Source organism: Saccopteryx leptura, chromosome 1 (assembly GCF_036850995.1).
Source record: "Saccopteryx leptura isolate mSacLep1 chromosome 1, mSacLep1_pri_phased_curated, whole genome shotgun sequence".
Lineage (NCBI taxonomy): Eukaryota > Metazoa > Chordata > Mammalia > Chiroptera > Emballonuridae > Saccopteryx > Saccopteryx leptura.
The window spans coordinates 24,036,403-24,062,058 of NC_089503.1; the positions used below are offsets into that span (position 1 = coordinate 24,036,403).

Consider the following 25,656-nt stretch of genomic DNA (forward strand, 5'->3'; position numbering starts at 1 on the left):
GTCACGTCTCCTTCCATCACCATTTATTCCTCTTTTGCCTTCCTCTACCATCCCCACCTCCTTTCTTCTGACAATCGCCATACTGTTGTCTGTGTTTATGAGATGTTTTTTCTTTGTTTCATCCTTTCACACCTTTTTCATGCCTCCCAAACCCCATCCACTCTGGCAGTCAAAGAAAGACAAGTACCATATGATTTCACGTATATGTGAAATCTAATGAAAAAAATAAGCTAACAATATAGAAACAAACTCATACAGAAAACAGACTGACTGCTAGCTGAAGATAATATTTTATGGGAATACTTGTGAAGGACAAAGATGAGAGCAGGCAATTAACAAGCAGGGGAGAATCTTCAGACCTCAGTGTGGGCCCAACCTGTAAAATAAATTCTAAAAAGAAGGTAGGTTTTTTTTTTTTTTTTTTTTTTTGTGGGAAGTGCTTCAGACAATAGCACCGTGGAGGAAATCTTGGACAAACAATAGGGAGAACCCAAGTAAAAAGATTGCCCATTCGAAGAGTCCTATCTTAATCTGAAATGGTGCAGTTCTAGACCCTGTCCTGCTTATTAACAGCTATAAACATCATCTCAGAATTTGAAAGGTACCAAAGCATCTCAGCCTCCAGCACTAGTCCTCGCAGAAGCATGGCTTGAGGAGATCGTAGCAGGATGCCTCAGTGACTGTTACAGCTAAACATGCAATTCCAGTGCCAGCAGACTTAACAGCATAGTTTTAGGGAAGCTTCTGTTGGAAATGTCCTTTGAGAGAGCACATTTTTCTTCCTAGAATCAATCATAGGATAAACTGTTAAAACATTCTATTAGATTTGCATATTAGTAGAAAAGAGAAGGAAAAAAGCATTCAAAAATAAATAACACAATTATGCAATATGGGACATTCCATAATGTTTTGTTATGATGTCTTTGAAAATAAGACATGAAGATAAATGACTTTGTTGTAGTGTAAATTGATTAATTTACAACTTTTTGAATAGTCTTGTTCCACAAAATATTGAATTATTGATCATTGTTAGCACACAGAAAACTTTTAAGTGACATTGAAGACCTCATGTTTAACTTTATCCCACTCAACTTTTATTTTTTATCAATGAGTTGAACATACGAAAAGATAATCAGCAGGTGGTGGGAAGCAGATGGGGTAATGAATGTTTGGTTGCAAGACATATAAAAAAATAAGGATCTCAAATGATCTCAAGTGTTTGATATGCCAGGACAGTAGAAATTAAATAGAAAAGAGATTTGTCTCACAGTTTCAACATTGTAAGTGAAAGATGGTATGAATCACATTCTGTTCCATTGTGTCCAGAAAGAGGGCTGATACCACCACATTCATACTTAGTGTGACATTTAAAAAACGATTATTGAAAACTTAAGGAGCTTTTACAAGATAAAAAATAGAAGAAGCAGGTGACTTAAATCTATGTCACATACTTAATACCAGTTAATAGAATCTAGCATCACATTGCTCTTAGAATTAAATTTTATACTTGTGAGCATGTGCCAAAAAGCCATCTATCTGCTTTTCAAACACCTTCTTGCCTCATGGACCTTAAACTTCCTCTTCTCTCTCCTTGAACGTTCTAGTCTCTCTACCCCTGACATCAGTACAGACAATCTCCTCAGTGTTCCTGACGAGGTGCAATAGTACATGTAAGCACATATATGCATGCATGGAAACAGACAGACAGACAGACAAAGACACACACACACACTTCTGTGTTAATAATTACTTCTTCATGTCTAACATAGATCCTTTTCTATATAATTCATTCAGAAGAGTTTATTCAAGAATTAATATATTGCCTGACCAGGCGGCGGTGCAGTGGATAGAACATTGGACTGGGATGTGGAGGACCCAGGTTCAAGACCCCAAGGTCTCCAGCTTGAGTGCGGGCTCATCTGGTTTCAGCAAGGCTCACTACCTTAAGCCCAAGGTCGCTGGCTCGATCAAGGGGTCACTCGGTCTGCTGTAGCCCCCCAGTCAAGGCACATATGAGAAATCAATCAGTGAACAACTAAGAAGCCACAACAAGGAGTTGATATTTCTCATCTCTCTCCCTTCCTATGTCTCCGTCTCTGCCAAAAAAAAAAAAAAAAAATTAATATAAGGAATGCTTTTTAATAAATGCTCATATATAACCTGACAGAAAAAAGGATGGTTGAGGGAGGAAGGTAGAAACTGCATAATTGTTGAAATAATTGGAAAGCCTTCTTTCTTCTTCTAGAATATGTATTAAGTTGTTTGGGTGAGATAGCACATGACAGAACTAAAGGACTTTCTAAGAGGAATAATTATCTAAAGAATAGACTGCTTTTTGAAATGCTGTATTGCCCATCACTAAAAACGTTCACAAACCTTACTTTTCTATTCCTAAGGAACATTTTCTTTTCACATTATAATATATATAAAATTATAATGTCTCTTAGATGTCACACTTCCTAAAAATTACTATTATAATAATTATTTTTATGCATTTCTAATAATCAGAAGTTGTTAGCATTAAAGATGAAGAAAGTTATCATTTGATGAAAAAAGAAATCCTGCATGTTACTGCCCAGAAACCAAATGACTGTTGGAAGAGGAGTGTTTGTATGAATTAGATTTAAATGCCATTATTAAAATAGGCTAATAATGTGATCTTGTCAATATCATTAATAACACAGAGGATTATCTTGTGCAGAATAAAATAAGCATCTTTGACTCTTGGATTGGTTGAGTCAAAATAATAAGGTTTGGGGAGTGTAAAAATTTTAGAATTTCTTAACCAATTTTTTTTTTTATAATGTCTGAACATAAATAATGTATGAAAAAAAAAGCATGCCATTTTAAGTCTAAAAGAAGGCTTGAATAAGAATGTACAACTTAAATGCTGAGGAAGCTTTTGTTGTAACTTAATTGGCAATGTTCTATTTTCCTTTCAAGTGGTATATAAACATACATATTTAGCAATTAATTTTATATTATATTCTATAAAGTATGATTTATAATCTAGATTATTCTAGCTGTTAACGGTGATGTTGAAGAATATACAATGGAATTATAAGGATAATTTAAACCTACCATATTTTAATTATATTTCACCTTAAATTTTATTGCTTAGTGTTATAGTTTAAATTGTGACCTATGGAAGATATGTTGAAGTCCCACTCCCTGTCCCTATTAATGTGGCTTTATATGGAAGTAGACTCTTCGCAGATATAATCAAGTTAAGACAAAGTTATACTGACCTAGAGAGGGTCTTAATACAATACTACATGGAGAAGAGAACACCATGTGAAGACACAGAGATACAGAGAAAAGAGGTCCATGCAAAGATGAAAGCAAAGATTTGAGTTAGTTATGATGCCAAAAGGCAAGAGACATCTGTAACTTCCAGAAGCTAAAAGAGGCAAGGAAGAATCCTCCCCTTGAGATTTCAGAGGAAGCATAGCCCTGCTAGAACCTTGATTTTGGATTTCCAAATGCAAGAACTACAAAGCAATGTTTTTATTGCTTTAAACTAGGTAGATTTCTAGGCTGCCATATAAAGTGTGTAACAAACTGGATGGCATAAAACAGAACTTTATTTTATTACTTCTAGTTTTGAAATATAGAAGTCTGAAATCAATGCTTTTGCTGAACTATGACCTCTTAACAGCTCAGGAGAGTCTATTCTCTAGCTTTGGTATGTCCAGTAATCTAATGGCTTTCCTTAGTATAGCAGCATAAATCCAGTTTTGGCCTTCAACATCACTCCCTACCCTCTCCCCATGTTGTCATGTCTTCTAAAAGGACACCAGTCATATCTGATTAAGGGCCCACAATACTCCAGTATGACCTCATCTTAACTAATATACATTTACATGTACAACCACCCTATTTCCAAAGAAGATAATTTTCTGAAGTATTGGGGGTTGGAGCTTTAATGTATCTTTTTGCAAGACACATCCAATTCATAACACTTAGTAAGTTTGCAAACATTGTTATTTCCTATATTGATTAGTTCAGGAGCATGTTTTTAGTTTCATGAGATTGAAAACATGGTTTCTTGGACATACTTTTTAATCCATGTTATTAGACAAAATGTTAATTTGTGGTTACAATGTATCTATATCATGTATGTTGAGTCTTAAACACTCATAAATATAAAAAATGTTATTTCATCAAGGAGAGTGACAGCTCAATTTCATTTGAATATAGATAGTATTGTCCCAATGACAGAGAAATAATTAAGACCAGTTCTAGGACACTGAAATTTTAATATTTGAGTAGTTAATTATTAATTTAATAAAAAAGGTAGTCATATTTACTTATCTAGTTTTTTAGACATTAAAATTTTATACACATAATTCAAAAACATGACAAACAATTTCTTTTAAATAATCATATTTTAATCTAATAACAATAAGTTGCAACTTGCAGTTATCAATACACACTTGCTCAAACCAGCTGTTTTCAAAGATTATGTTGTCCAGCTGGTGTCCACTTATATTACCAATTATAATGGTTTAAACACCTATATCATAATTCTAATGTTACTTTATTCCCTAAGTTGTTAAGTGGTTTCATTATTTTTCTTTTCTTTCTTTTTTTTTTTTTTTTTTTTTTTTTGACAGAGACAGAGAGAGAGTCAAAGAGAGGGTCAGATAGGAACAGACAGACAGGAATGGAGAGAGATGAGAAGATCAATTCTTCGATGTGGCACCTTAGTTGTTCAGTGATTGCTTTCTCATATGTGCTTTGACCTGTGGGCTATAGCAGAGTGGGTGACCCATACGCAAACCAGCAACCGTGAGCTCAAAGCACTGACCTTTGGGCTCGAGCCAGCGACCATGGGGTCATGTCTATGATCCCACGCTTAAGCCAACGACCCTGCACTTGAGCTGGTGAGCCCATGCTCAAGCCCAATGAGTCCACACTCAAGACAGTGACCTTAGGGTTTCAAACCTGGGTTCTCCGTGTCCCAGTTCAATGCACTATACACTGTGCCACTGCCTGGTCAGGCAAGTGGTTTAATTTTTCAATGTTGCTCTCAGTAAGTGCCATGGCTTATATCAGAGGTCCCCAAACTTTTTACACAGGGGGCCAGTTCACTGTCCCTCAGATCGTTGGAGGGCTGGACTATAAAAAAAAACTATGAACAAATCCCTAGGCACACTGCATATATCTTATTTTAAAATAAAAAAAACAAAACGGGAACAAATACAATATTTAAAATAAAGAACAAGTAAATTTAAATCAACGAAGTGACCAGTATTTCAATGGGAACTATGCTCCTCTCACTGACCACCAATGAAAGAGGTGCCCCTTCTGGAAGTGCAGCGGGGGCCGGATAAATGGCCTCAGGGGGCCGCATGTGGCCCGCGGGCCCTAGTTTGGGGACCCCTGGCTTATATAGTGATATATATGAATATTTCCTATAATGTTTTGGCAATTTAATCAAAAATATGTTATATGTGTGTAAAAATTTTGATCACTGATTCAACCCATAGTAGAAATGAGTAACAGCATTTCATTCAAAAGTAAATTTAGAGTAGTTTTATTTTCATGGGTGAGGCACCACCAATTTCCCTTCCAGTAAACCTATCACAATTCAAAATGTACTAACATCTAATTAGAACACACCATCTGTTAACTAGAAATGGAATGCCTTGTGTCACATTTATCAATTCATTTGACAAGTATGAGATGAAGAAAAACCACTAGTGTAATTCATAGACATATAGAAGACTCTTAGGTCTTAGGCCTATTTCTTGGTTTCTTTAAAGTCAAAGTCTTGTTTTAGTACAGAAATAAGGAGGAAGAAAGAGAGAGAGAGAGAGAGAGAGAGAGAGAAAGAGAGAGATAATCCCTACTATGAAAAATGAGACAAGAGCTTGTGTGGGAAAAGCAGAACCCTTTTAAAGAATGATTGAACTATGATAAGAGAATCTTGAAAGATTTATCCAAAAGACAGATATGCCACTTTGTGGTCCTGGGGAGAAAGAAGCATGTTGTTCTTATAGCCCCAAGTTCCTACAGTGTGGGAAAACGTTTTAGTAGCCTGAAAAGAGAAATGACAACACTTTCTCTGACTTCCTGTTGTGAAGACTAAGGGCCTAAAATTATTCCGCTTAAGGTCTTAGAACTTCAACTGCTTCAATGTTCTTCTATTAACCTGACATTAAAGAAGTTAAACAGGCTACTTTGCCCCAAACTGAAGTACAGAGGTTAGTCACATTCCTTATAATGTACCCTATAAGCTATAGAATAATAAGTACATTTTGATTAGTACTTATAAGACAAATACCTTCTCTATCAAATATCAAGAGAGGCCCTCATAAATCACTAAGTTTCCCTGGCAATTAACAGATAAATTCGGTATTAATATAGATAACCTTTGTTTATTTTCTTGAGAGATCCTTGTTCAAGTACATCAGAAATACTAGAAGTTATACTCTACCATTCAAGGGAGTAAACTATAAGAGTAAAACATCCTATTGATAAATACCAGAAATAGAGAGAATATGGCAAGGATATAATCTGTTTCATAGATCTGCAAGGAAAGAACATGAATTAATGTGTAGAATCTATGAGCAAAAAACTAAGCTCGTTAATAAAGAAAAGAATTTATTGTTTATTGTTTAAAAGAGGAGTTCTTTTCAGAGAAAGTGAGTTCTCAAGAGTGACCATTTCAGGTATATATTTTTCATTAGTTTCCTTTCCCTCTTCCAACAGTTTCTGATTATTTTGTTGAGGTGGGAGAGGGAGAAGAATCTACATGGTTTCAAACCAGCCTACTTGACTTGATCCAACAAGGTCCAAACACATGATCAAAGTTAAGTAAATCAATGTATTCCATTGTAGGCTATAGTGATTGACATCTCAGGATCTTTCCTGGGAGTCTTGCGACAAATGTGTATGACAATGAACATAGTGTGAATGGATAGTGTATGGTCAAGAATGTAAAGTGTGAAAAAATTTTTGCTACATTGTAAGGGGCAATGTGAATGGGACCGCGGAAGAAGATATATGAGAAACAATAGCATGGAAAAGTACAGGAGGCCCCGATGCCATGATTAACCTCTGGATCAACACATTCCTGACTTAAGACATGTTTCTAGACCTAGTGACAATATGAAAAAGTAATTTTTTATTTTTTTTAAATGTAAGTTTGAGTTAAGTTGTATGTCATACTGAACCAGAAGCAAACTTCTTACCTGTCATTTGACTTGCAGAAATATAAGGGCAAGAGAGATTTAAACAACATCATCATGACAGGTTGTTGTATTAAAGATATTTGCTACTTTTATACTCTGAATTACTAAGATTTGGGAAGGCTTCCTCTTAAAAGAAAGATGAATATAGGGTTTTACATAATGACATCACTGTATTTAATCAGAAATAAAAGTTGTATTTCAGTAAGTATCATGGCAAGAATTGTACATTAGTCATACATTTTCTTTCATTGTCTTAGCTCTTAAGTCCATGTCTGTTTATTGTCACTGTGAATATCATCCATCATGTACTGTGGAGAGAAATAGTACAGCTAAAAATGAGTGATCTAGAGAACTACTGGAGAATGTTGCCAAGGAGATGAAACTCGGAGCATAAAACAGTAGCATTAGACAAGCAACATAAGGTCCTTTAAACCCTGAGACCAGTGATTCTATGACACCTACACTTGCAAATTAAATTCTAAAAACTAGAACCCTCTTCTTGTTTTCTTACTTGTCTTTATGTTTTCATATCAAAACATTTAATTTATTTTTATTCTTATTATGTCTTTCTACACTGCCAGTAAATGTGATTTTTATTTCTGAACCTTGTCATTGCTGCTTTAAAAGATTCATTTCTATTTCCCTGGACTATCACATGAATGCAATGTCTTCATCTGTACCCCACCCCCCAATATGTCAGTTTCAACATTTGGGCAAATTACTTAAGCTTATTGTGACTCAGCTTTCTCTATGTAAATGGGAATCATAACAGTTTTCTTAATATGTTTTTTAGAGTTTTGAATAACATCAGGCAAGTAAAGAGTTTAGCATAGAGTCTGGTACATATTAATCACTCAGTGATTGTGTCCACATTTTTGAAATAAATCTGATACAGTATGTGACTTAGAGGGCCTGTGATGTATCCTTAAATTTTCAAAGATACATGGAGGCTGGAGAAAAAGAGTTAATATTTTTCTTTCAAATATTCCAAATCACATATATTTTTCTTTTATTCTACATGAAAAATGTGGGGTTTTTGTTTTTGTTTTTAGTGAGAGAGAGGGACAGACAGACAGACAGACAGAGACAAACAGGCAGGAAGGAACAGAGATGAGAAGCATTAATTCTTCCTTGTGGCACCTTAGTTGTTCATTGATTACTTTCTCATATGTGCCTTGACTAGGGGGCTCCAGCAGAGCGAGTGACCCTTGCTCAAGCCAGCGACCTTGAGCTTGAAGCCAGTGACCTTTGGGCTTAAGCCAGTGACCATGAGATTATGTCTATGATCTCATGCTCAAGCCAGTGACCCCGCGTTCAACTTGGTGAGCCTGTGCTCAAGCCAGCAACCTCAGCGTTTCAAACCTGGGTCCTCTGCATCCCAAGCCGAAACGCTATTCACTGCACCACCATCTGCTCAGACAGAGAGAGACAGGGGACAGGGAGAATCAGGAAACTTCAACTCTCTTATATGCCTTGACCAGGCAAGCTCAGACTTTCGAATCAGCGACCTCAGGATTCTGGGTCAGCGCTTAAATCACTGCACCAGCACAGGTCAGGCAAATGAGTTTAGCAACGTTATTCTCAACACATAGATGAGTGAACAAATGCTCAGCAAAGGGAAGTGATAACACACAAAAAGGAAGTGCAAGGTTGAGAACCCAAATGTAGGTTTTATGACACTTGGCCCAGAATTCTTCCTTTGTGACATCACTTAACATAATCATCATGACTGTCATATGAAAGAGCCCAAAAGAGATCTGCACAAACCACATGTGTACTGATAAAGAGAAGGAGCTTGAGAAGCCTGGGAGTTAGTAAGAAACCCATTTTGCCATGTCTTAAAAACATGGAGCTTTGATACGGGGTAGAGTTAGGGGGAGGTAAGCCAAAGGGGGAAAAAGGAGATAGATAGAAACTTTGCATGGGGCATGGCAAGGCATAGTGCAGTGTGTAGTGGCTGTTATATCGAGCTGGACACTTGAAACCATGTCAACACAATAAATTAAAAGAAATTTGTAGAGCTTTGAAGAACTAGGGCAAGTTTACCCTATCCACAGATCTGAATTAAAGAATACGTAGAGATTAAATATAATCATAATTACAACAAGTATATTTTGCATTAGCATAATACCTTAACATTTTTTTTCATGGTCATGTTATATATGTTTAAATTTTTAGCACTGTTTTATCTTATGCTCAGAAAGTGTCTGCAAATGTAATAATGTAAAATTTATAGGTTTTAGGTTAAGCAGTATGTATAGTCTCATTTATCAGTTTCTTTTTATTATTGTTATTTTTTAAAAGAGAGGAGGGGAGAAAGAGAGACAGACTCCCACATGCACCCTGACTGGGATCCACTCAGCAACCTCTGTCTGGGGCCGATGCTTGAGTCAACCGAGCTATCCTCAACACCTGAGGCTGATGCTCAGACCAATCCAGCCACTGACTGCAGGAGGAAAAGAAAGAGAGAAAGGGGTGAGTGGGGGAGAAGTAGACACTTGCTTCTCTTGTGTTTCCTGACTGGGCACTGAACCCAGAATGTCCGCATGCCAGCCCAATCCTTTATACACTGAACCACAGGCTAGAGCCATTTTCTTATATATAATTTAAATAAAACTATTTTACTGAGAAATTTCTAAATTTGCAGCAGAATGTACTTTAATGTTGGGAAGTGTCAAGTAACTAAGAATAAAACATAAAATTGCATTTTGAAATTATATGGATTTGGTATGTAGAAATAAGTATGTGAGAACAAATTGCATTTGATAAAACTTTTGAAAAAGACAGTCAAACTTGATTATAGTGATAAACTTGTTTCTCACTTCCAGGTTAAGGCCTAGAAGTCATTGCAAAGAGGACTGATGTAGTACTTCAAAAACTAATCAATTCCACAATTGGTGTCACTGTTAAAAAGATGTAGAGATAAGTTAGTGTACAAATTACATCTTTATTTTTGGGATGCAAGAGTGTATGAGACCTGGAATATTGTTTTTGCAATTGTGAATGCCAACCTTTAAAGAAATTTTGATTTGCCTATTGATATACTTACTAATTAGTGACATAGTACAGTAGCCCAGAGTGCAGAAATATAGTCTGGCCAGTTGGTGAACCAGTCTGTTTGCCAGGTGCCACTCTGCCCGGGGTTCCATGCCCCCTGATTTGGTTACTGAGAATCCAGTACAGGTAGTTGCTAGGAAGCTAAGAATCCAACTAGAAACAGAACAAAGTTTACAGATCTGAAGGTCGTGGTGAATAAACTGAGTGTGAAACCAGTCTAATCATTAAGGGTTGTGAATATTATGCTAAAAAATTGAGGGTTGTTCTGAAGTGATAGAGGGAACAATTGAGATATTTATGCTCTGAGAATGTTGTCAATTAATACTTGTATTGCTATGGCCAAGTTAAGGCTGGGAGAGTTGGTCCACTGGTCTGATTTAATGTTAATGCATTTTGTAATGTCCTTATGAATCAATAGCTGAGCCTAGGGGATATAATGAAAAGATTTCTTGGCACTTATAATAGCATTTATTAAAGCTAATTTGGAGGCTATAAACTGCTATCAAAATTCATTGCACAGTAGATGCTTTTCTTCTTTCTTTTTTGTAAATTCCATTTATTTTGTTACACACACCAAGACTCTCTCAAGCCTCCCAAAGGGCTACATAAGAAGAGATCAGTAGCCAACTTTCATTTAATCCCTCAAATATTTAAAGTATCTGAAAGCTTTTTTCTTTACTTTCTGAGTCACCACTGCTCAGTGTGGACAACATGAATGTTTTCTCTCTCTCTCTGTTGTCACAATCAGAAGGCCCCAGCTCTGTTGTCAGGAAGTAGAAATGATAAGAAATCCTTTAGCCAGTAAATTACTTTATGAGGTATAAGTAGGTCTGTATGACATAATTCTGCCAATGAAAATGCTATTAAAAAGAAAGGGTTTGAAAAAAAAAAAAGGAAAATATGAAGTTGATAGTCAAATAGTTAACTTTGTGGTACTTTACACCCTAGAAACACAATTGTACTTGAATTTCTTTTTAGGTCCCAGAGACTTTTTAGTGTAGAATCTTGCTTCAGTATATTCAAAGCATCTTATGGGTCCTTGCACAAAATGTTGATAACTGCCCTACGGCAATCTGATCTCTGAAGTTCTGTTTTTGAGAGATAAATGGTAGCCTGAAAAAATCTTTGAAATGAATGAGGTTTAACTTTATTCCATTGTCCTTAACTCTGGTTAAAATGCAAACTTTAAGAATAAAATTTCTCCCTCAAACAAATGCATATAAAACAATTATTTATTATAAAATCATTGGGTAATGTCCTTCATTTTGTGCTTTCAAGAGCTCCAATCCTACATTACATAAAAGTTTACTTGTAACACATACAATGAATTTCCATAGGCAGCGTTCTCTGCCTTAATGTTGACATCTGGCATGGAGGAATCTACCACAGGAGTGTTTAGGAATTAAACCTTGGGTTGTGTGTGTGTGTGTGTGTGTGTGTGTGTGTGTGTGTGTGTGTTTAGTGAGATAGTCAGAGAGAGGGATGCACAGGGACAGACAGATAGGAAAGAGAGAGATGAGAAGGATCAACTTGTAGTTGCAGCACTTTAGTTGTTCGTTGATTGCTTTCTCAAAAATGCCTTGACCGGAAGACTCCAGAAGAACCAGTGACTGCTTGCTCAAACCAGCCTCCTTGGGCATAAGCCAGTGACCTTTGGGCTCAACACAGCTACCATGAAGTCATGTCTATGATTCCATACTCAAGCTGGTGGCCCTGCACTCAAACTATTGAGCCCAAGCTCAAGCCAGGAACCTCAGCATTTTGAACCTGGGTCGTCAGCATCCCAGGCCGATGCTCTATCCTCTGCATCACTGCCTGATCAGGCAGGATCAGACTTTCTGATTTATCTGAGAGTGAAGCCTAGAGGTCTCTTATACTATGTTTGAACATAACTGGGTGATACTTCCAAAATATTTTCAAATAATCCAAAATAATCCGAATACCTTTAATTTTACCAGAAATATTGCATCTCTTACATTTCTCATAGTGGTACAACAAAACACTATCTTTACTAATTAAAACACGCACACACACACACAAAGCATTTTGAATGTGCATTGTGCTGAGTAACAAAACATAGAATTTTCATTGAGATATGGATAATACTATCTGTGGATTGTGCTTTGTTCATAGCATGTTAGCTCACCTGGATTATCCCTTAATCTACATTGCACACAGGTAACATTTAAGAAGGTAGTAAGTAATATAGTATTTCAAAATAAATTATAGACACTACAAAATATTCTACAATTATAAACAGAGAGAATACAATTTATTATGATTAGGCCAAGATATAAAGGCTAGTTAGTTAGTTGCAGCATATCAAAGACTAAAAAACTTGAATCCTAAACTAAAAACTGTTTCCAATTCATAACTTCTTCTGCTATATATGGAGCCATGTAACATTGTTAGATGTATCAGAACTGCAGAATCAATAAAACTATGGGTGAACCCTGAGAAATAACCTTGGGAAACTCAACCAACTCTCCGACTCAGTTTATTCACTTATAAAATGGGTTAAATTTTTCACCTTGCAAGATAGTCGCAAGAATTAGTTATTAGCAAGATATATTTAAAAAATAATTTTATTTATAAAATTAAATATAATTGACATTGGTTTATAAGAGTACATAGGTTTCAGATAAACATTTCTATAGCATTTGAACTGTTGATTATGTTGTGTACCCACCAACCAGAGTCAAATCATTTTCTATCACCATGTATTTGTCCCTCTTTTCTCCCTTCCCCCACAACCTTCTCCCTCTGGTAACCACTTCACTTTATGTCCATGAGTATCAATTTTATATCCTGCCTATGTGTGAAATCATATAGTTCTTAGCTTTTTCTGATTTAGTTATTAAACTCAGTATAATGTTCTTAAGGTCCATACATGTCATAAATGGCAAAAGGCCATCCTTTCTTATGGCTGAGTAGTAGTCCATTGTATATACATATATGCACCACATCTTCTTGATTATATTCCTCTATCTAGGGATACTTTGGTTATTTTCATGTCCTGGCCGCTGTGAATAATGCTGCGATGAACATGGAGGTATGCATGTGGTTTTGCATACCAATGTTTTCCACTTTTTTTGTAGATACCCAGTAGAGAGATTGCTGGGTCATATGGTAGTTCTAGCCTTAATTTTTTGAGGAACCACTATTCTTTCTTCCATAATGGCTGTACCAGTTTTCATTCCTACCAGCAGTGAATGAGAGATGATGTTTCATTCAGTGCTTGGTCCCATAATACTCAATAAACATGTTTCTTTTCCTTTCTTTTTGAATTGACAAAGCAAACAGTCTTTGGTAATTCAGAACACAAAAGTGTTGCTAAATACCTTCAGAATAATATGTAGTTTCACAAAATATGGAAGCAAACACAAGAAAACATCAACTTGGAGATTATGTTTAGTTGAGAAAAAGCCATAGCTTTTGGGTTTTATACCATCACAGGAAATATAGTGAACTAGATATGAAAACTGTATGTTTCAATGAACCCTAGTAGGAGAAATAACACTACATTTAAGTTTGAAGGGCTTTGAACCACATTAAATCAGTGTGGTTCTCCATAGAAAAATGGTTTAAAATTTTCTTGCTGATTATTTTATTATTAATCATTGTATTTATTTTGTATTTTATTATCCTGAAATTACTTGTGGAACAAAAAAAATATCTTTTTAGTTTCTTCTTCCATTTTTAAAATTCTTTAAGAAAATGAGGCTTGAAGAAGCCTCTCAGTGATTATTAATAATTGACAATCAAATGTGTTTGCACCTGTGTCTTTGAATTGCTACATATAAAATGGGAATGGTACTGCTGAAAATAACAGTCATTAAAATACCTGCATACTTCTTAACTCTGAACATATGCCTTGAACAACATGGGACAAATGACTCAAACATTAGTCTTAACAAAAAATTTCTTTATTAAGATAAAAATTATTCCATTTCCTTAAAGTAATCTTTAAAATCCAAGGAACAGCTTCTATTCAGACATATGCAGGGAATCACTTAGGCCTGCCTAGAGATTTTGATGACCCTTTTCCCTCCAAAATTACAACTAAAATTACTGTGGAAATTTAAGTCTGTTTAAGGATAGCATATGATTTTTTTTTTACTATGCATAACTTTAAATAAAATCAACAGAAAAATATGAACTAAAATGTTTGCTTCAATCTTGTAACTATAAGATATTGTGTGTGTGTGTGTGTGTGTGTGTGTGTCTGTGTGTGAAAATAGAGAGTTGAAATGAATCAGAGGTTACAAGAGTATTTACAGTATTATTCATTATGCAGGTTATTGTCTAAAATTTATGGAGCTCAGATACATTCTGCCATGGTTCTTCATGGTCTGGCAAAACTCTAAACTAGATAATAAAGAAAACTAATAACCAGCAATTATGGAGCACTTATTAGGTGCTGGGCACTCTTCTGATCAGTTTGCTTGGATTACGTCATTCAATCTCCCCATTAAGTTTAGTCATGTACAATTGAGACATTTTTACTATATCTTATTATTTTAATTGAGGAGCTGAAAACTTAGAACATGAGCTTCTCCACATTCTCCTTCACAGCCTTCAGGTTGAGAGGACACAGTGTCCCAGAGCTTATAAAACAAGTTCTCCAGTCTGAGTTTCTTAAGATATTCTTCAGATTTTATTCCTGAATTAAGCTCTATTTTGTATTTCTCTGTTTCTGCTATTTCTCCCCTCTTTTTTGATTTCGCCCTCCCTATGTTCTCTGTCTCTTATTCCTTCTTCTTCCTTTTGCTTTTCCCCTATCTTCTTTTTATATCTTCCTCTTTATTCTTTTTTTCCACCTCATTGTCCTATATTCCCAAATTGTGTTCTCTCTAAGGTGTTTCCAGTCTGTTTGTTCATCTTGCTTTTTTTTTCTCTCCTAAATATTTTTTGGCCATTCACATGCAACTAATTAATCCTTTGATGCTTATAAGTCATATGATTATATATATAATATATATATATATATATATATATATATATATATATATATTGTATTTTTCTGAAGTGAGAAGCAAGGAGGAAGACAGACAGACTCCCACATGTGCCCAACCAGGGATCTACCCAGGCTACCAAATAGACGGTGATGCTCTGCCCATCTGGGACATTGTTCCATTGCAACCAGAGCCATTCTAGCTCCTGAGGTGGAAGCCATAGAACCATCCTCAGCACCTGGACCAACTTTGCTCCAATGGAGCCTTGGCTGAAGGAGGAGAAGAGAGACATAGACAGAAAGGAGAGGGAAAGGGTAGAGAAGCAGATGGGCACTTCTTCTGTGTGCCCTGGCCAGGAATCAAACCAGGGACTTCTAAATGCCGGGCCGATGCTCTACCACTGAGCCAACTGGCCAGGGCTTCTAAGTCATATATATATGTTTTGTCACATACACATGTTTCCTCTATTTCAAGGAACAGCTTATTTATCAAGGATAGGTGATAGCAACTTCAATTCGATGCTGTTTAGAAAGTGCTTGTTCTAAGAAAACGTTGCATTGCAGTGATGGGTCGACAAGTGCAATATTAACACTGACTTGAATCTCTGTAGCAAAAGGTCAGTAAAATTAAGAGAGAAGGTCATACAGTGTGAGCGATGGAGTTCTCTTTTCACTTTAAGCAATTCTTGACAATGACACATAAATACTATTGTGGTAGGATTTCTTTTTGGTTGTTTTGATTTTGTCAAAGTTGAGCATAAAAATCAGTGAATTAAGAAAAATTTACACATTGTTCTTTTATTTTATCTATGTTTGACCTCATGCTTTCATGCTTTGAGAAATCTGTTTGATTAACCTGATCATTACAGCTAGAAAAGCTACATAATTCAAGCTCCATAGACTGTAAGGCTTGAACCCATTAATCTTACTGAGTCTTTCCTCCTTCAATGTAAAATAAGATTGATATCTTACTTTTAAGAAGGCCATTGGCTCTCTCATGATGGATAGTTTGCACACCGTCTGTCTCATTCAATAGTAACCTGATAAACAGATGTTTAAAGTCTGATATAATTCAATAGCTTTTTAGAGTTCTACCATTAATAATTTAATAATAACTATGATTGGTTATTTTGAGGTTGTAGTGGGAGTATGTGAGAATCATAGATAGAGTTCAGTTAAGTCTCAATAGACTACTATTTTGTTATGTGTTGTGCTTCAGTTTTTAGGAACTGCTTTCCTGCTTCTCAGTTCTTACATCAGTTTATCAAATCGTAGATATTCATTCCATATACATAGTTACTATTATTTATTAGGAGAGAACAACTTTTTGAAGAAGTAATTTTAGAGTAGTCACCTCCCATCTCATCTCAATCATCTCCCTGCCTTCTTTCCTTAATTCTCTGAACAGGTGGTCATTTCTATGTCACACCCGCATGGTTTTGAGCCCTTTTCTACCAGCTTATTTTTCAATGTTTCTAAAAGCACAGATCTGCCTTTCTGTAATCAGATTGAGATCTAAAACTTATGGTTGTATCCATATATATCATATCGCGGCTCTAGAGAGGTAATTATTTTACACATTATTTTTTTCCTTTTTTTTAATTAAGTGAGAGACAGGAAGGCAGAGAGACAGATTCCTACATGCACCTCGACTGGGATCCACCTCACAAGCCCCCTATAGGGAGATGCTCTGCCTATCTGGGGCCATTGCTCTGTTGCTCAGCAACTGATCTATAATTTAGTGCCTGAAGTGAGGCAATGGTGTCATCCTCAGCATTGGAGGCCAGCTTGCTCAAATGAGCCATGGCTGCAAGTGGAAGAAAGAGAGAGAGAGAGAGAGAGAGAGAGAGGTGAGAGGGAGGTATCAAGAAGCAGATGATCGATTCTTCTCCATGCCCTGGCTGGGAATCAAATCCGGCTGGGACTTCCACATTCCAGGCCAACACTCAACCTCTGAGCCAACCAGCCAAGGCCATTTTACACACTATTCTATTGTGAGATTCTATGGTGTCCTCTAAGAACCAAACTTCCTCTCAGAATCATTCTGGAGAAATTATCTCAAACATATAGAACCTGTAATGCAGAAAACTGTTTGAGAGAGAAATTTTGGATAACAAATTCTTACTCATATTTTATTGGTATATTATTTGAATTGAATTTAGTTAATAAAATTTAACTTCCTGATTATGGAATGAAATACATTGCTTTTGATTAACCACTACAGGGGATCCTCAGGTCATGACACAGTTCCATTCCTACAACAGTGATGGAACCCAAATTTTGGTGTAAGTCCAAACACACCCTAGTCTGTCTCTTACCTATTCTAACACAGTTGTAAAATCATAATCTAAAACACAAAAACACAACTAAGCCACAGAAAAGGGAAAAGGACATAAATATACTGTATTGTACATTGTACTGTAGTAGCAGAAAAAATGACAAAGCGACACAAACGGAACCCTTGCACTTTTAACAGTCCAAAATGGTGTAAGTAGGCATACCTGGGGAAGCCAATTCCGTCACTCTTATGCTGTGTTACTGTGCATTCTTCTGCCACGCACAACCAAACTAGTTCATTCATGTAGTCCGTAAGTACAACGCTAAGGGTGTAAGCTCAAATACTCGCATCTCATTTTTTTTGAGATTTTATGGGAGTGAGTATTGTAAACTTGAAACATCATATGTAGAGAGTGTCATAACACGAGAGACCCCTGTATTTAACTATCTCTGCTTTATTCAGAATTTTTGCTGAAAAAAGGTAGGAATTGGGAAGAATGAAATAAAGATATATGAAAATATTGGCAATTTATAAATAATAGACTCCAGAATTATAACTATAAAGACTGATCTTTTCTTTAATTTCCAGTACTTATATTTACCACAGTATTCATTTTACGTTTTTTATTGTTTGAATAAGAAAAAAATGGATGTGTTATCCAACAGGTTGAGAAAATAAATTTACTATACATACTGCAGCAGAATTATTGAAGAAATATTTTATAATTCCAATTACATTTTAAAATTTGACTACCCACAAAGTGATTTTAGAAGGAAAGAGAAAAAAAGAAAGAGAAAATAGAATTGTCCTGAGTTTATTTCTCTAAGATTTATTTAAAAGGAAGAAACTACTGAGATAAAACAAGGTAATTTTCTAGAAGCCACACGTTTTCTTCTCAGAATTTGTTGTTTAAAAAAATATTAAATAAGAAATCTATTTGCAAAAACTTCTTAGTTTTTGTTATATAACAATCAAGAAAGTTAAAATCATGTAATATCAATCATGTAATTGCTAATATTCCAGTAAAGTTATTTAGAAGTTGAATACTACAAAAAAGAAAAAAACTAAAAGAAATTTAAATTAAGCTCTTTCCCCTTTACACACTATATTTGTAAATGTTTTATTTGTATTTATATGGATAAGGTCATATTTGCTAAAGATACATGATTGTTGTGAATTTTACTTAGCTGCCAAACATATAGGCAAAGCTGTGACCTATGAGGCATGATATTTAATAAAAGATGAGCTATGGATTTTATACTAATTTGGATCCCACCACTGCCAAGGTCAGCCTTACAGGGTAACAGTGCCACAATTCATCACAGTTTGCCTTCATGAGTGGCCTTGTTCTCTGATGAAACTACAGTTCAGTAGACAGTGCTCATGACTAAAGGGCTCAGACTAAGTCAATTGACAGGGATCAACTGATGACTTCATGTTTACATACAAAAATAATTCAGAGAAATTAAGAAGTGAAGAAACTCTTACACATTTCTCTTAGAATTTTTTTATTTGGGGCTTACTTATTCATTATCCTTTTCATTTCTAAACAAGAATTCTAGGAAGAATTTGCTCAGTGTAGACTACGAGAAGAAAGTTTTTGACCAGTGTACATATTATATTCTCATGGATAATATACTACGCTAATGTGTGCAGTGTTATATTTGAAATAAAATTATTTCATTTCACAAAAGAAGCATTATCTCACAGCTATTTCACTTCAAATAACTCATTTAAGTTTTGGGACCTCTGTTTACTCACTCTAAAATGAATACGATGCTGTCTCACTCACAGGTGATGTCATTCTCATTTTTTCTCAACTCTGCCTTAGCCTACAGCAATAATAGATGCCCCAGTTAATAAAACAATGGGGTCCAAGGCTGCTGGTTGCGTATTCAGGACCAATTCCTCACAAGTAGAAATCATCAGGAATTATTTGGGCACAGAGTTTCTAATATCAGACAGTACAGAGCCAATATTCCTTTTTTTATTATAGCATGTGAGTTATTCTCACATAAAAGTCTTTTCTAAATCAACTCAGATTATTTAACAGAAACAGATTGTGTATATTGATTGTGAAAATCTTTCAATATAGCTATATTCCAAGACCAGTATACTCAAATCCTACTACTATATAATTTTAAACAAAATTTAAAATGACATTGAATATACATATTATTATAGTAGATCATTCAGGTAGAATTGAATTTTAAATACTCAGCACCAAAAACACATGATAAAACTGATAGAATCTGAAACTATGAAAATTTCTACTTTATATTCTTTTCCATGAATGGTGTTCTGCTTATTTCTAGGAGTTTCATAAAGGATGTGTCTCTCTTGACATTTTTATGGAAGACTTCTATATATAAGAGTTTATACAATAATGCCATTAAGTTTTACTCTAGCACCTAATTCATTGATGTCATTTCAGCCTTGAGTTATTCTAATGTACTCAAAGGATTATAGAAATGTAACACATCTGCTCCAAAGATCAAGAGGTAAAGAAAAGCCTTCTCTCTATTATCTTCTTATTTTTTCTCTTTAGTTTTTGGGCAACAGCATTACTTACTGTCAGGTCGATACAGTGGTAGGATTCAAATAATTTAACAACTGGTTCTCTGCCCTAATGACCATTTTAAGTATTAAAAAAAAATGGCACACCAAAAGATAGTTTATTATTTCATGCATTTAATACATAAGAACAATAAAAGAGGTACATAGGCCCTGGCCGGTAGGCTCAGCGGTAGAGCGTCGGCCTGGCGTGCGGGGGACCCAGGTTCGATTTCTGGCCGGGGCACATAGGAGAAGCGCCCATTTGCTTCTCCACCCCCACCCCCCTCCTTCCTCTCTGTCTCTCTCTTCCCTTCCCGCAGCCAAGGCTCCATTGGAGCAAAGATGGCCTGGGCGCTGGGGATGGCTCTTTGGCCTCTGCCCCAGGCGCTAGAGTGGCTCTGGTCATGGCGGAGCGACGCCTGGGAGGGGCAGAGCATCGCCCTCTGGTGGGCAGAGCATCGCCCCTGGTGGGCGTGCTGGGTGGATCCCAGTCGGGTGCATGCGGGAGTCTGACTGTCTCTCCCTGTTTCCAGCTTCAGAAAGAAAAATAAATAAATAAATAAATAAATAAAAATAAAAAATAAAAGAGGTACATAAAATAAGCCTGTTTTATAAGAAAGGTTTTTAAAATATTAATAAAAATATATTAAATAATACCTAACAAAAATCACAATAAAACTGTTATTTAACATATTTCCTTATTGTTCTTGATCAGCATCCTCACTTGCAATTTTTTTCACCTAAAGAAGGAATGAACATGACTATGGGCACTTAGAATATGCTGTTGTGCAGATGAATGTTAAAAAAGAGTAAGGAATGTAAATTTGTGATTTCCAAATTGGGCAGCTGCCCAAGTACCCACCTTAGAGAGAACTCTGATTACAAATACCATTTTAACAACTGGTTCATTGAACTCAACAAAAAATTAGGTATCAGTTCTGCAGGACCAGTGTGAACTGGCTGAATCACATCACTGGGTTGATAATTAATATAAAATTTAATATTTAATATTAAATATAAATCTATATTTAAGATTTAAAATATAATCTTATTTTAAATTATAATTAACATCTAGATTGAATTCCATGGCTAAATATTTTTGAAGTGTGGTTTATGTTCTAGTAAGTCTTAGCATTAAATTTCTTATTTTATTTTTTTACTTACATGCCTATAAGTGATTGTTGACCCTCCTGTTCATACCATGCAACTCTAACAGTCTCCTAGTGCCTTTTTTTTTTTAAGTTAGAGGGACAGATAGATAGAAAGGGAGAGAGATGAGAAGCATCAATTTTTTGTTGCAGCACCTTAGTTGTTCATTGATTGCTTTCTCATATGTGCCTTGACAGGGGCGCCTGCTGAGCCAGTGACCCTTTGCTCAAGCCAGCAAACTTGGGCTTCAAGCCATCAACCATGTAGTCAGTTCTATGATCCAATGCTCAAGCCAACGACCCTGCATTCAAGCTGGTGAATCCAGGCTCAAGCTGGCAATTTGGGGGTTTCAAACTGGCGTCCTCTACATCCCAGGCAGACACTCTATCCACTGTGCGGTGCTACTGCCTGGTCAGGCTCCTAGCGCCTTTCCATTCCTTTATGTCCTACTCTCTGATTTATTAGATTTAGCACCTAAAAAAGTCTAATGAAATTTTAAGCCTGCTCAAACCTTTCTTTGAATCGTTGAGTTGTAAAATGTGTTTATGAGGCCTTTCTTGTCTACTATATTCTGTGAAAATGATAAAGGAAACAATTTAAAATGGAGTAAGGAAGCTTTGAAGGGGGACCTCTCATGCAGTACCCCTCACTGAACCTCACAGGAAGGTACCTTTACATCTACCAACAGGAACAAACTTACCTTACTACTCTAGCAAGAAGAAGGAAGATTATTTTCTTTGCTTAGCAACAGACTTAGCCAATTAAAAACTGCAATGACTCAGAAAATGGGAAACTATTACATTTCAGAGGAGATCGGGCGTGTTCAGGGTGGTATGGCCGTAGACTGGAAACCTTTATGTTTCAAATGCCCAGTTTCCTCCAATGGACATTTTAGTTAAAACAGCACATCTTAACCCCTCTCCCTTTTTCTCTATAAAGTACTTTGTTCTCCAAATGTACCTATGGTTTGTTATAGTTTTCCTGTTGTGAACTGCAATTTCTCTGCCATTTTTGAATACATTCTTTTTTATTTTATTTTATTTATTTTTTGTTAATAAAATAACAGGCATTTTTTTATATTTAAGGTTGAAAATTCTAATCCCCGTTGGCAATTCAGAATTGACTTTCCAATAATAAGACTATGTAATACTCTGCTGCTGAAGGAACCCCACTTCTACTTTAGGGACAGAAGTGTAGTAGTCATTAATTTTGAACCCAAACAGCCTGAAGGCTGTGTTCTATGACTGCCCTTACTTTATTCACATTCATCATTCACCAAGGAACAGGGTACTGAAAAACTGCCAAGCATAGCTAATCATTGTTTGATATACATATATCATATACTTGGATCTATCAGCTTTAAAATGTTGGTCCTTATGTAAATTCTTGTCACTGAAAGCAATTTTCTTGCAATTATGAGGGAGATTGTATTTTATAATTAATTGTCCATGTATAAACCTTAGTTTGTTGTTGTTGTTTTTGTGATTCTTATCAGCTCTCTCTCTGCCAAGGATTCAATTGTGGTCTGAACTCAATGTCTTATTAAGTTTTTCCTGAACCTTTTCCTGGGATGCACTAATTAACCCTGTATATAAAAGTGTTTTTAATTTCTTATTTAGTGGCTGGATCCCCCCAAAAAAGTTTTGAGGAGCCACTGAGCCACCTCACCCACAGGTGTTGTAAAGTACTAAAAGCTACAGAATTAATATTAATATTTTGGGAGGCTTGAGGAACATTTTGTTGATTTGGGTTAAGGTGTGCAGAGAAATAGTGAGAATAGTCTCTGTACTGTGTGATTGGCATAACCAGGATGGCCCTTGGCATTGTATTGTAAATGCAAAGGGGAGGAAAACATGGATCCCCAGACATTCCACCATGCCTGTGGGGAAAAGGGGGAATGGCTAGCCAGGTACAGGGAGAGAAAAGCCAAAATAAACCTTTTCTCAAAGCAATGAGCCATTTGCGGGCATTTGTCCCCACCGAAACTACCATAACCACATGTAAATGCATGTGGTTAACACGTCTGACTCTGGACAGAGAGATAGCAAATGAACACTAGATAATATAGGAATGCCTTTTAATATGCAAAGAGACATCTTTCTATCTTGTGTTGACTTGTAAATTTTATTTTCTCCAAAATAATGTATGGCTTGCAAATTGAATGTGGTCTTATCATGTTAAAGGACATATGACTATAACCAATAGTGGTAAGGGACTCCTAATTACAATTTTTGCTTCTGTACTTCCCACTTACAAAACTATAAAAACTAAGTAGAACAAAGGGCCGTCACGCTTTCCTTCAGAATTCTGTCGGAGTAACCGCCGCTTGGCCAAGCTAGACAAGAAAGCTTTGATGTGTAACCGACGGACCTTGTTCCTGTCTTCAATGTTTCGGGTCCCTCAGAATTAGGCTTAACAGTTTAAAAAAAATAAGAGGGAGATAAAAGGACAACTGGCCCTTTAAATGCTCTGGAAGTAAATTCAACCAGAGTTGGAGATGCTTTCAACCATGGGAAGAGGTTAACAACGACTGCGCACCTGTTTGTCTGCACTTCTGTGATCAGAAGCAGCAGTGATCAGAGCACAGGTCCCCAGTACTTGGAGGACATGGTCCTGTCTGTCCACTTTACATTTCCACAGACTGTGAACAAGGGGCTCCAACAATATATTCACAACTGCCTGCCAGACGGCTGGAGGTGAGTAATGGATACCTGTTCCTGTGTTAAGTGCTGGGACTGAACAAAATTAACTACAATTTACTGTCCAAATCTTCCCCTGGAAGTAGCAAGCCTTCAGCAGACTTTAGAGTTCCAAAACAATTACATCAGGAAGAGTCTGTCCACCCAACTGTTGTCTAGTGGGAAAGTAGATTCTTAGTGCTTCCTACTCCATGTTCCCAGAATCCTCTCTTGAGTTTCTTTCTAACAAATATGTTTTGAGGCAATTACAGCACAAGCATTACAACTAAATTTCAAGCAGAAAGATGGTTGCAGAACATAGATTAATTATTTCTTTAATGTTCAGTGTTTTTAAGATCACAAAAGCTTGAGGACAAATGAAAGGTACAGTTAAAAAAAAGAAAAATCAGCTCCTAGACTACTTAGACATGGTTTGTCATGAAATAATGAGAGAAACCACTCTCTGCATGATTGCTGCCGTTTTTGACCATAAAATAAGTCGTAGCATACAATTAAGGCTGTAAGAGTTGTATTAACCAAAATAGGAAAAAAACCATCATGGTCTTCAGGGTCTCTCATCAGAGTCTGAAGGTCCTTGTTTTGTTCCCATATTCAGGTAACCAACAATGCGAAGTTCCTGTACGCCGTTCCCTCAGTCCTCTAGGAGAGCTGCCAGCCACTGGCTTCTTTTTGATAAATAGAAAGCAGCCGGTGTCTCAAGGATGGCTATTAATCTCCTCACAAGATGAAAGTAAGTGGGAAAGCTGAGCAGTGCTTTGTAATTAGTGGTTTATACACTCCTTACCGAAGAATAAAAGATCTTTGAAGCAGTTTTCGCTCAGAAAATGGGTAAGTTTTAATTGATACTTAGTCACCATAAAAAATCAGGATGCATCTCGATTTAATCAAAGCTTCTTATTTTGGGGAACTATTACCCAAAGGTGTATATTTAATTGGAATTCTTGTTGTCTTAGCTTATAGGAAAAAAAGAAAAACTAATTTGGTCTCTTCTACAAGGTGCCAACTGATTGAAGAATTTTTTGTTTTTTGTTGTTGTTTTCTTGGTATTTGTTTCACTTATTTTATGCCCTCTATTCAGATATATATATATATATATATATATATATATATATATATATATATATATATATATATATATATATTATTCAGCTATATTTTGAGGCTAAAAATTGCCATATAGTGATTTAGGTCTTATAAATGAATTTCTTTCAAAAATAGTATAGTTACTTTAAATTGTATAAAAACTGTTGGAAAAATCTTACTACTTTTCAATGTTTTGATTACAGAATCTCTTTTTATTGTCATATATATCTACTTTTATACTATTTCAATATTAATTTACAAAAAGCAAACATCTGAAAGTTTTATGAAATTATACAGTTAAAAGAACATGTATTTTTAAATCAAGATAACCATCTCATCTACAGTGAATTAAATGAGTTAATTACATAGCCATGTAATACTGCATAATACTAAAGGACTAATAAATGTATTATTCTTGTTTTATACTTAAAAATAGTACTATGGATAACATAAAATTCAGCCACAGCTTTTGCATATGAATTCAGTAATACTTTGCCAAAATTATTATGGATTTAGTGGCTCTCTTATCACATCCATAATCAGCAACCCAGGACCATATATAGGAGAACTTCTAAGGGCCAAGTACATAAATGTACAAATCCAGAGAACCTTTCCTGTGAGAATTTCAGAATAATTTCTTAATCTGTGTTGATGGAAATCATTTGTGATTAATTCACTATG

At 35.7% G+C, this 25,656-nt stretch overlaps 1 long non-coding RNA gene across 1 annotated transcript in view; it reads right to left on the minus strand.

The window, feature by feature from the left end:
* Positions 1-481: 481 nt before the first annotated feature.
* The window catches only part of LOC136388710 (uncharacterized), a 68,809-nt gene continuing 43,634 nt past the window's right edge, over positions 482-25,656 (minus strand). Inside the window, exon 3 of the long non-coding RNA XR_010748203.1 lies at positions 482-782. This is a non-coding gene — a long non-coding RNA (uncharacterized lncRNA). The remainder of the gene's footprint in view (positions 783-25,656) is intronic.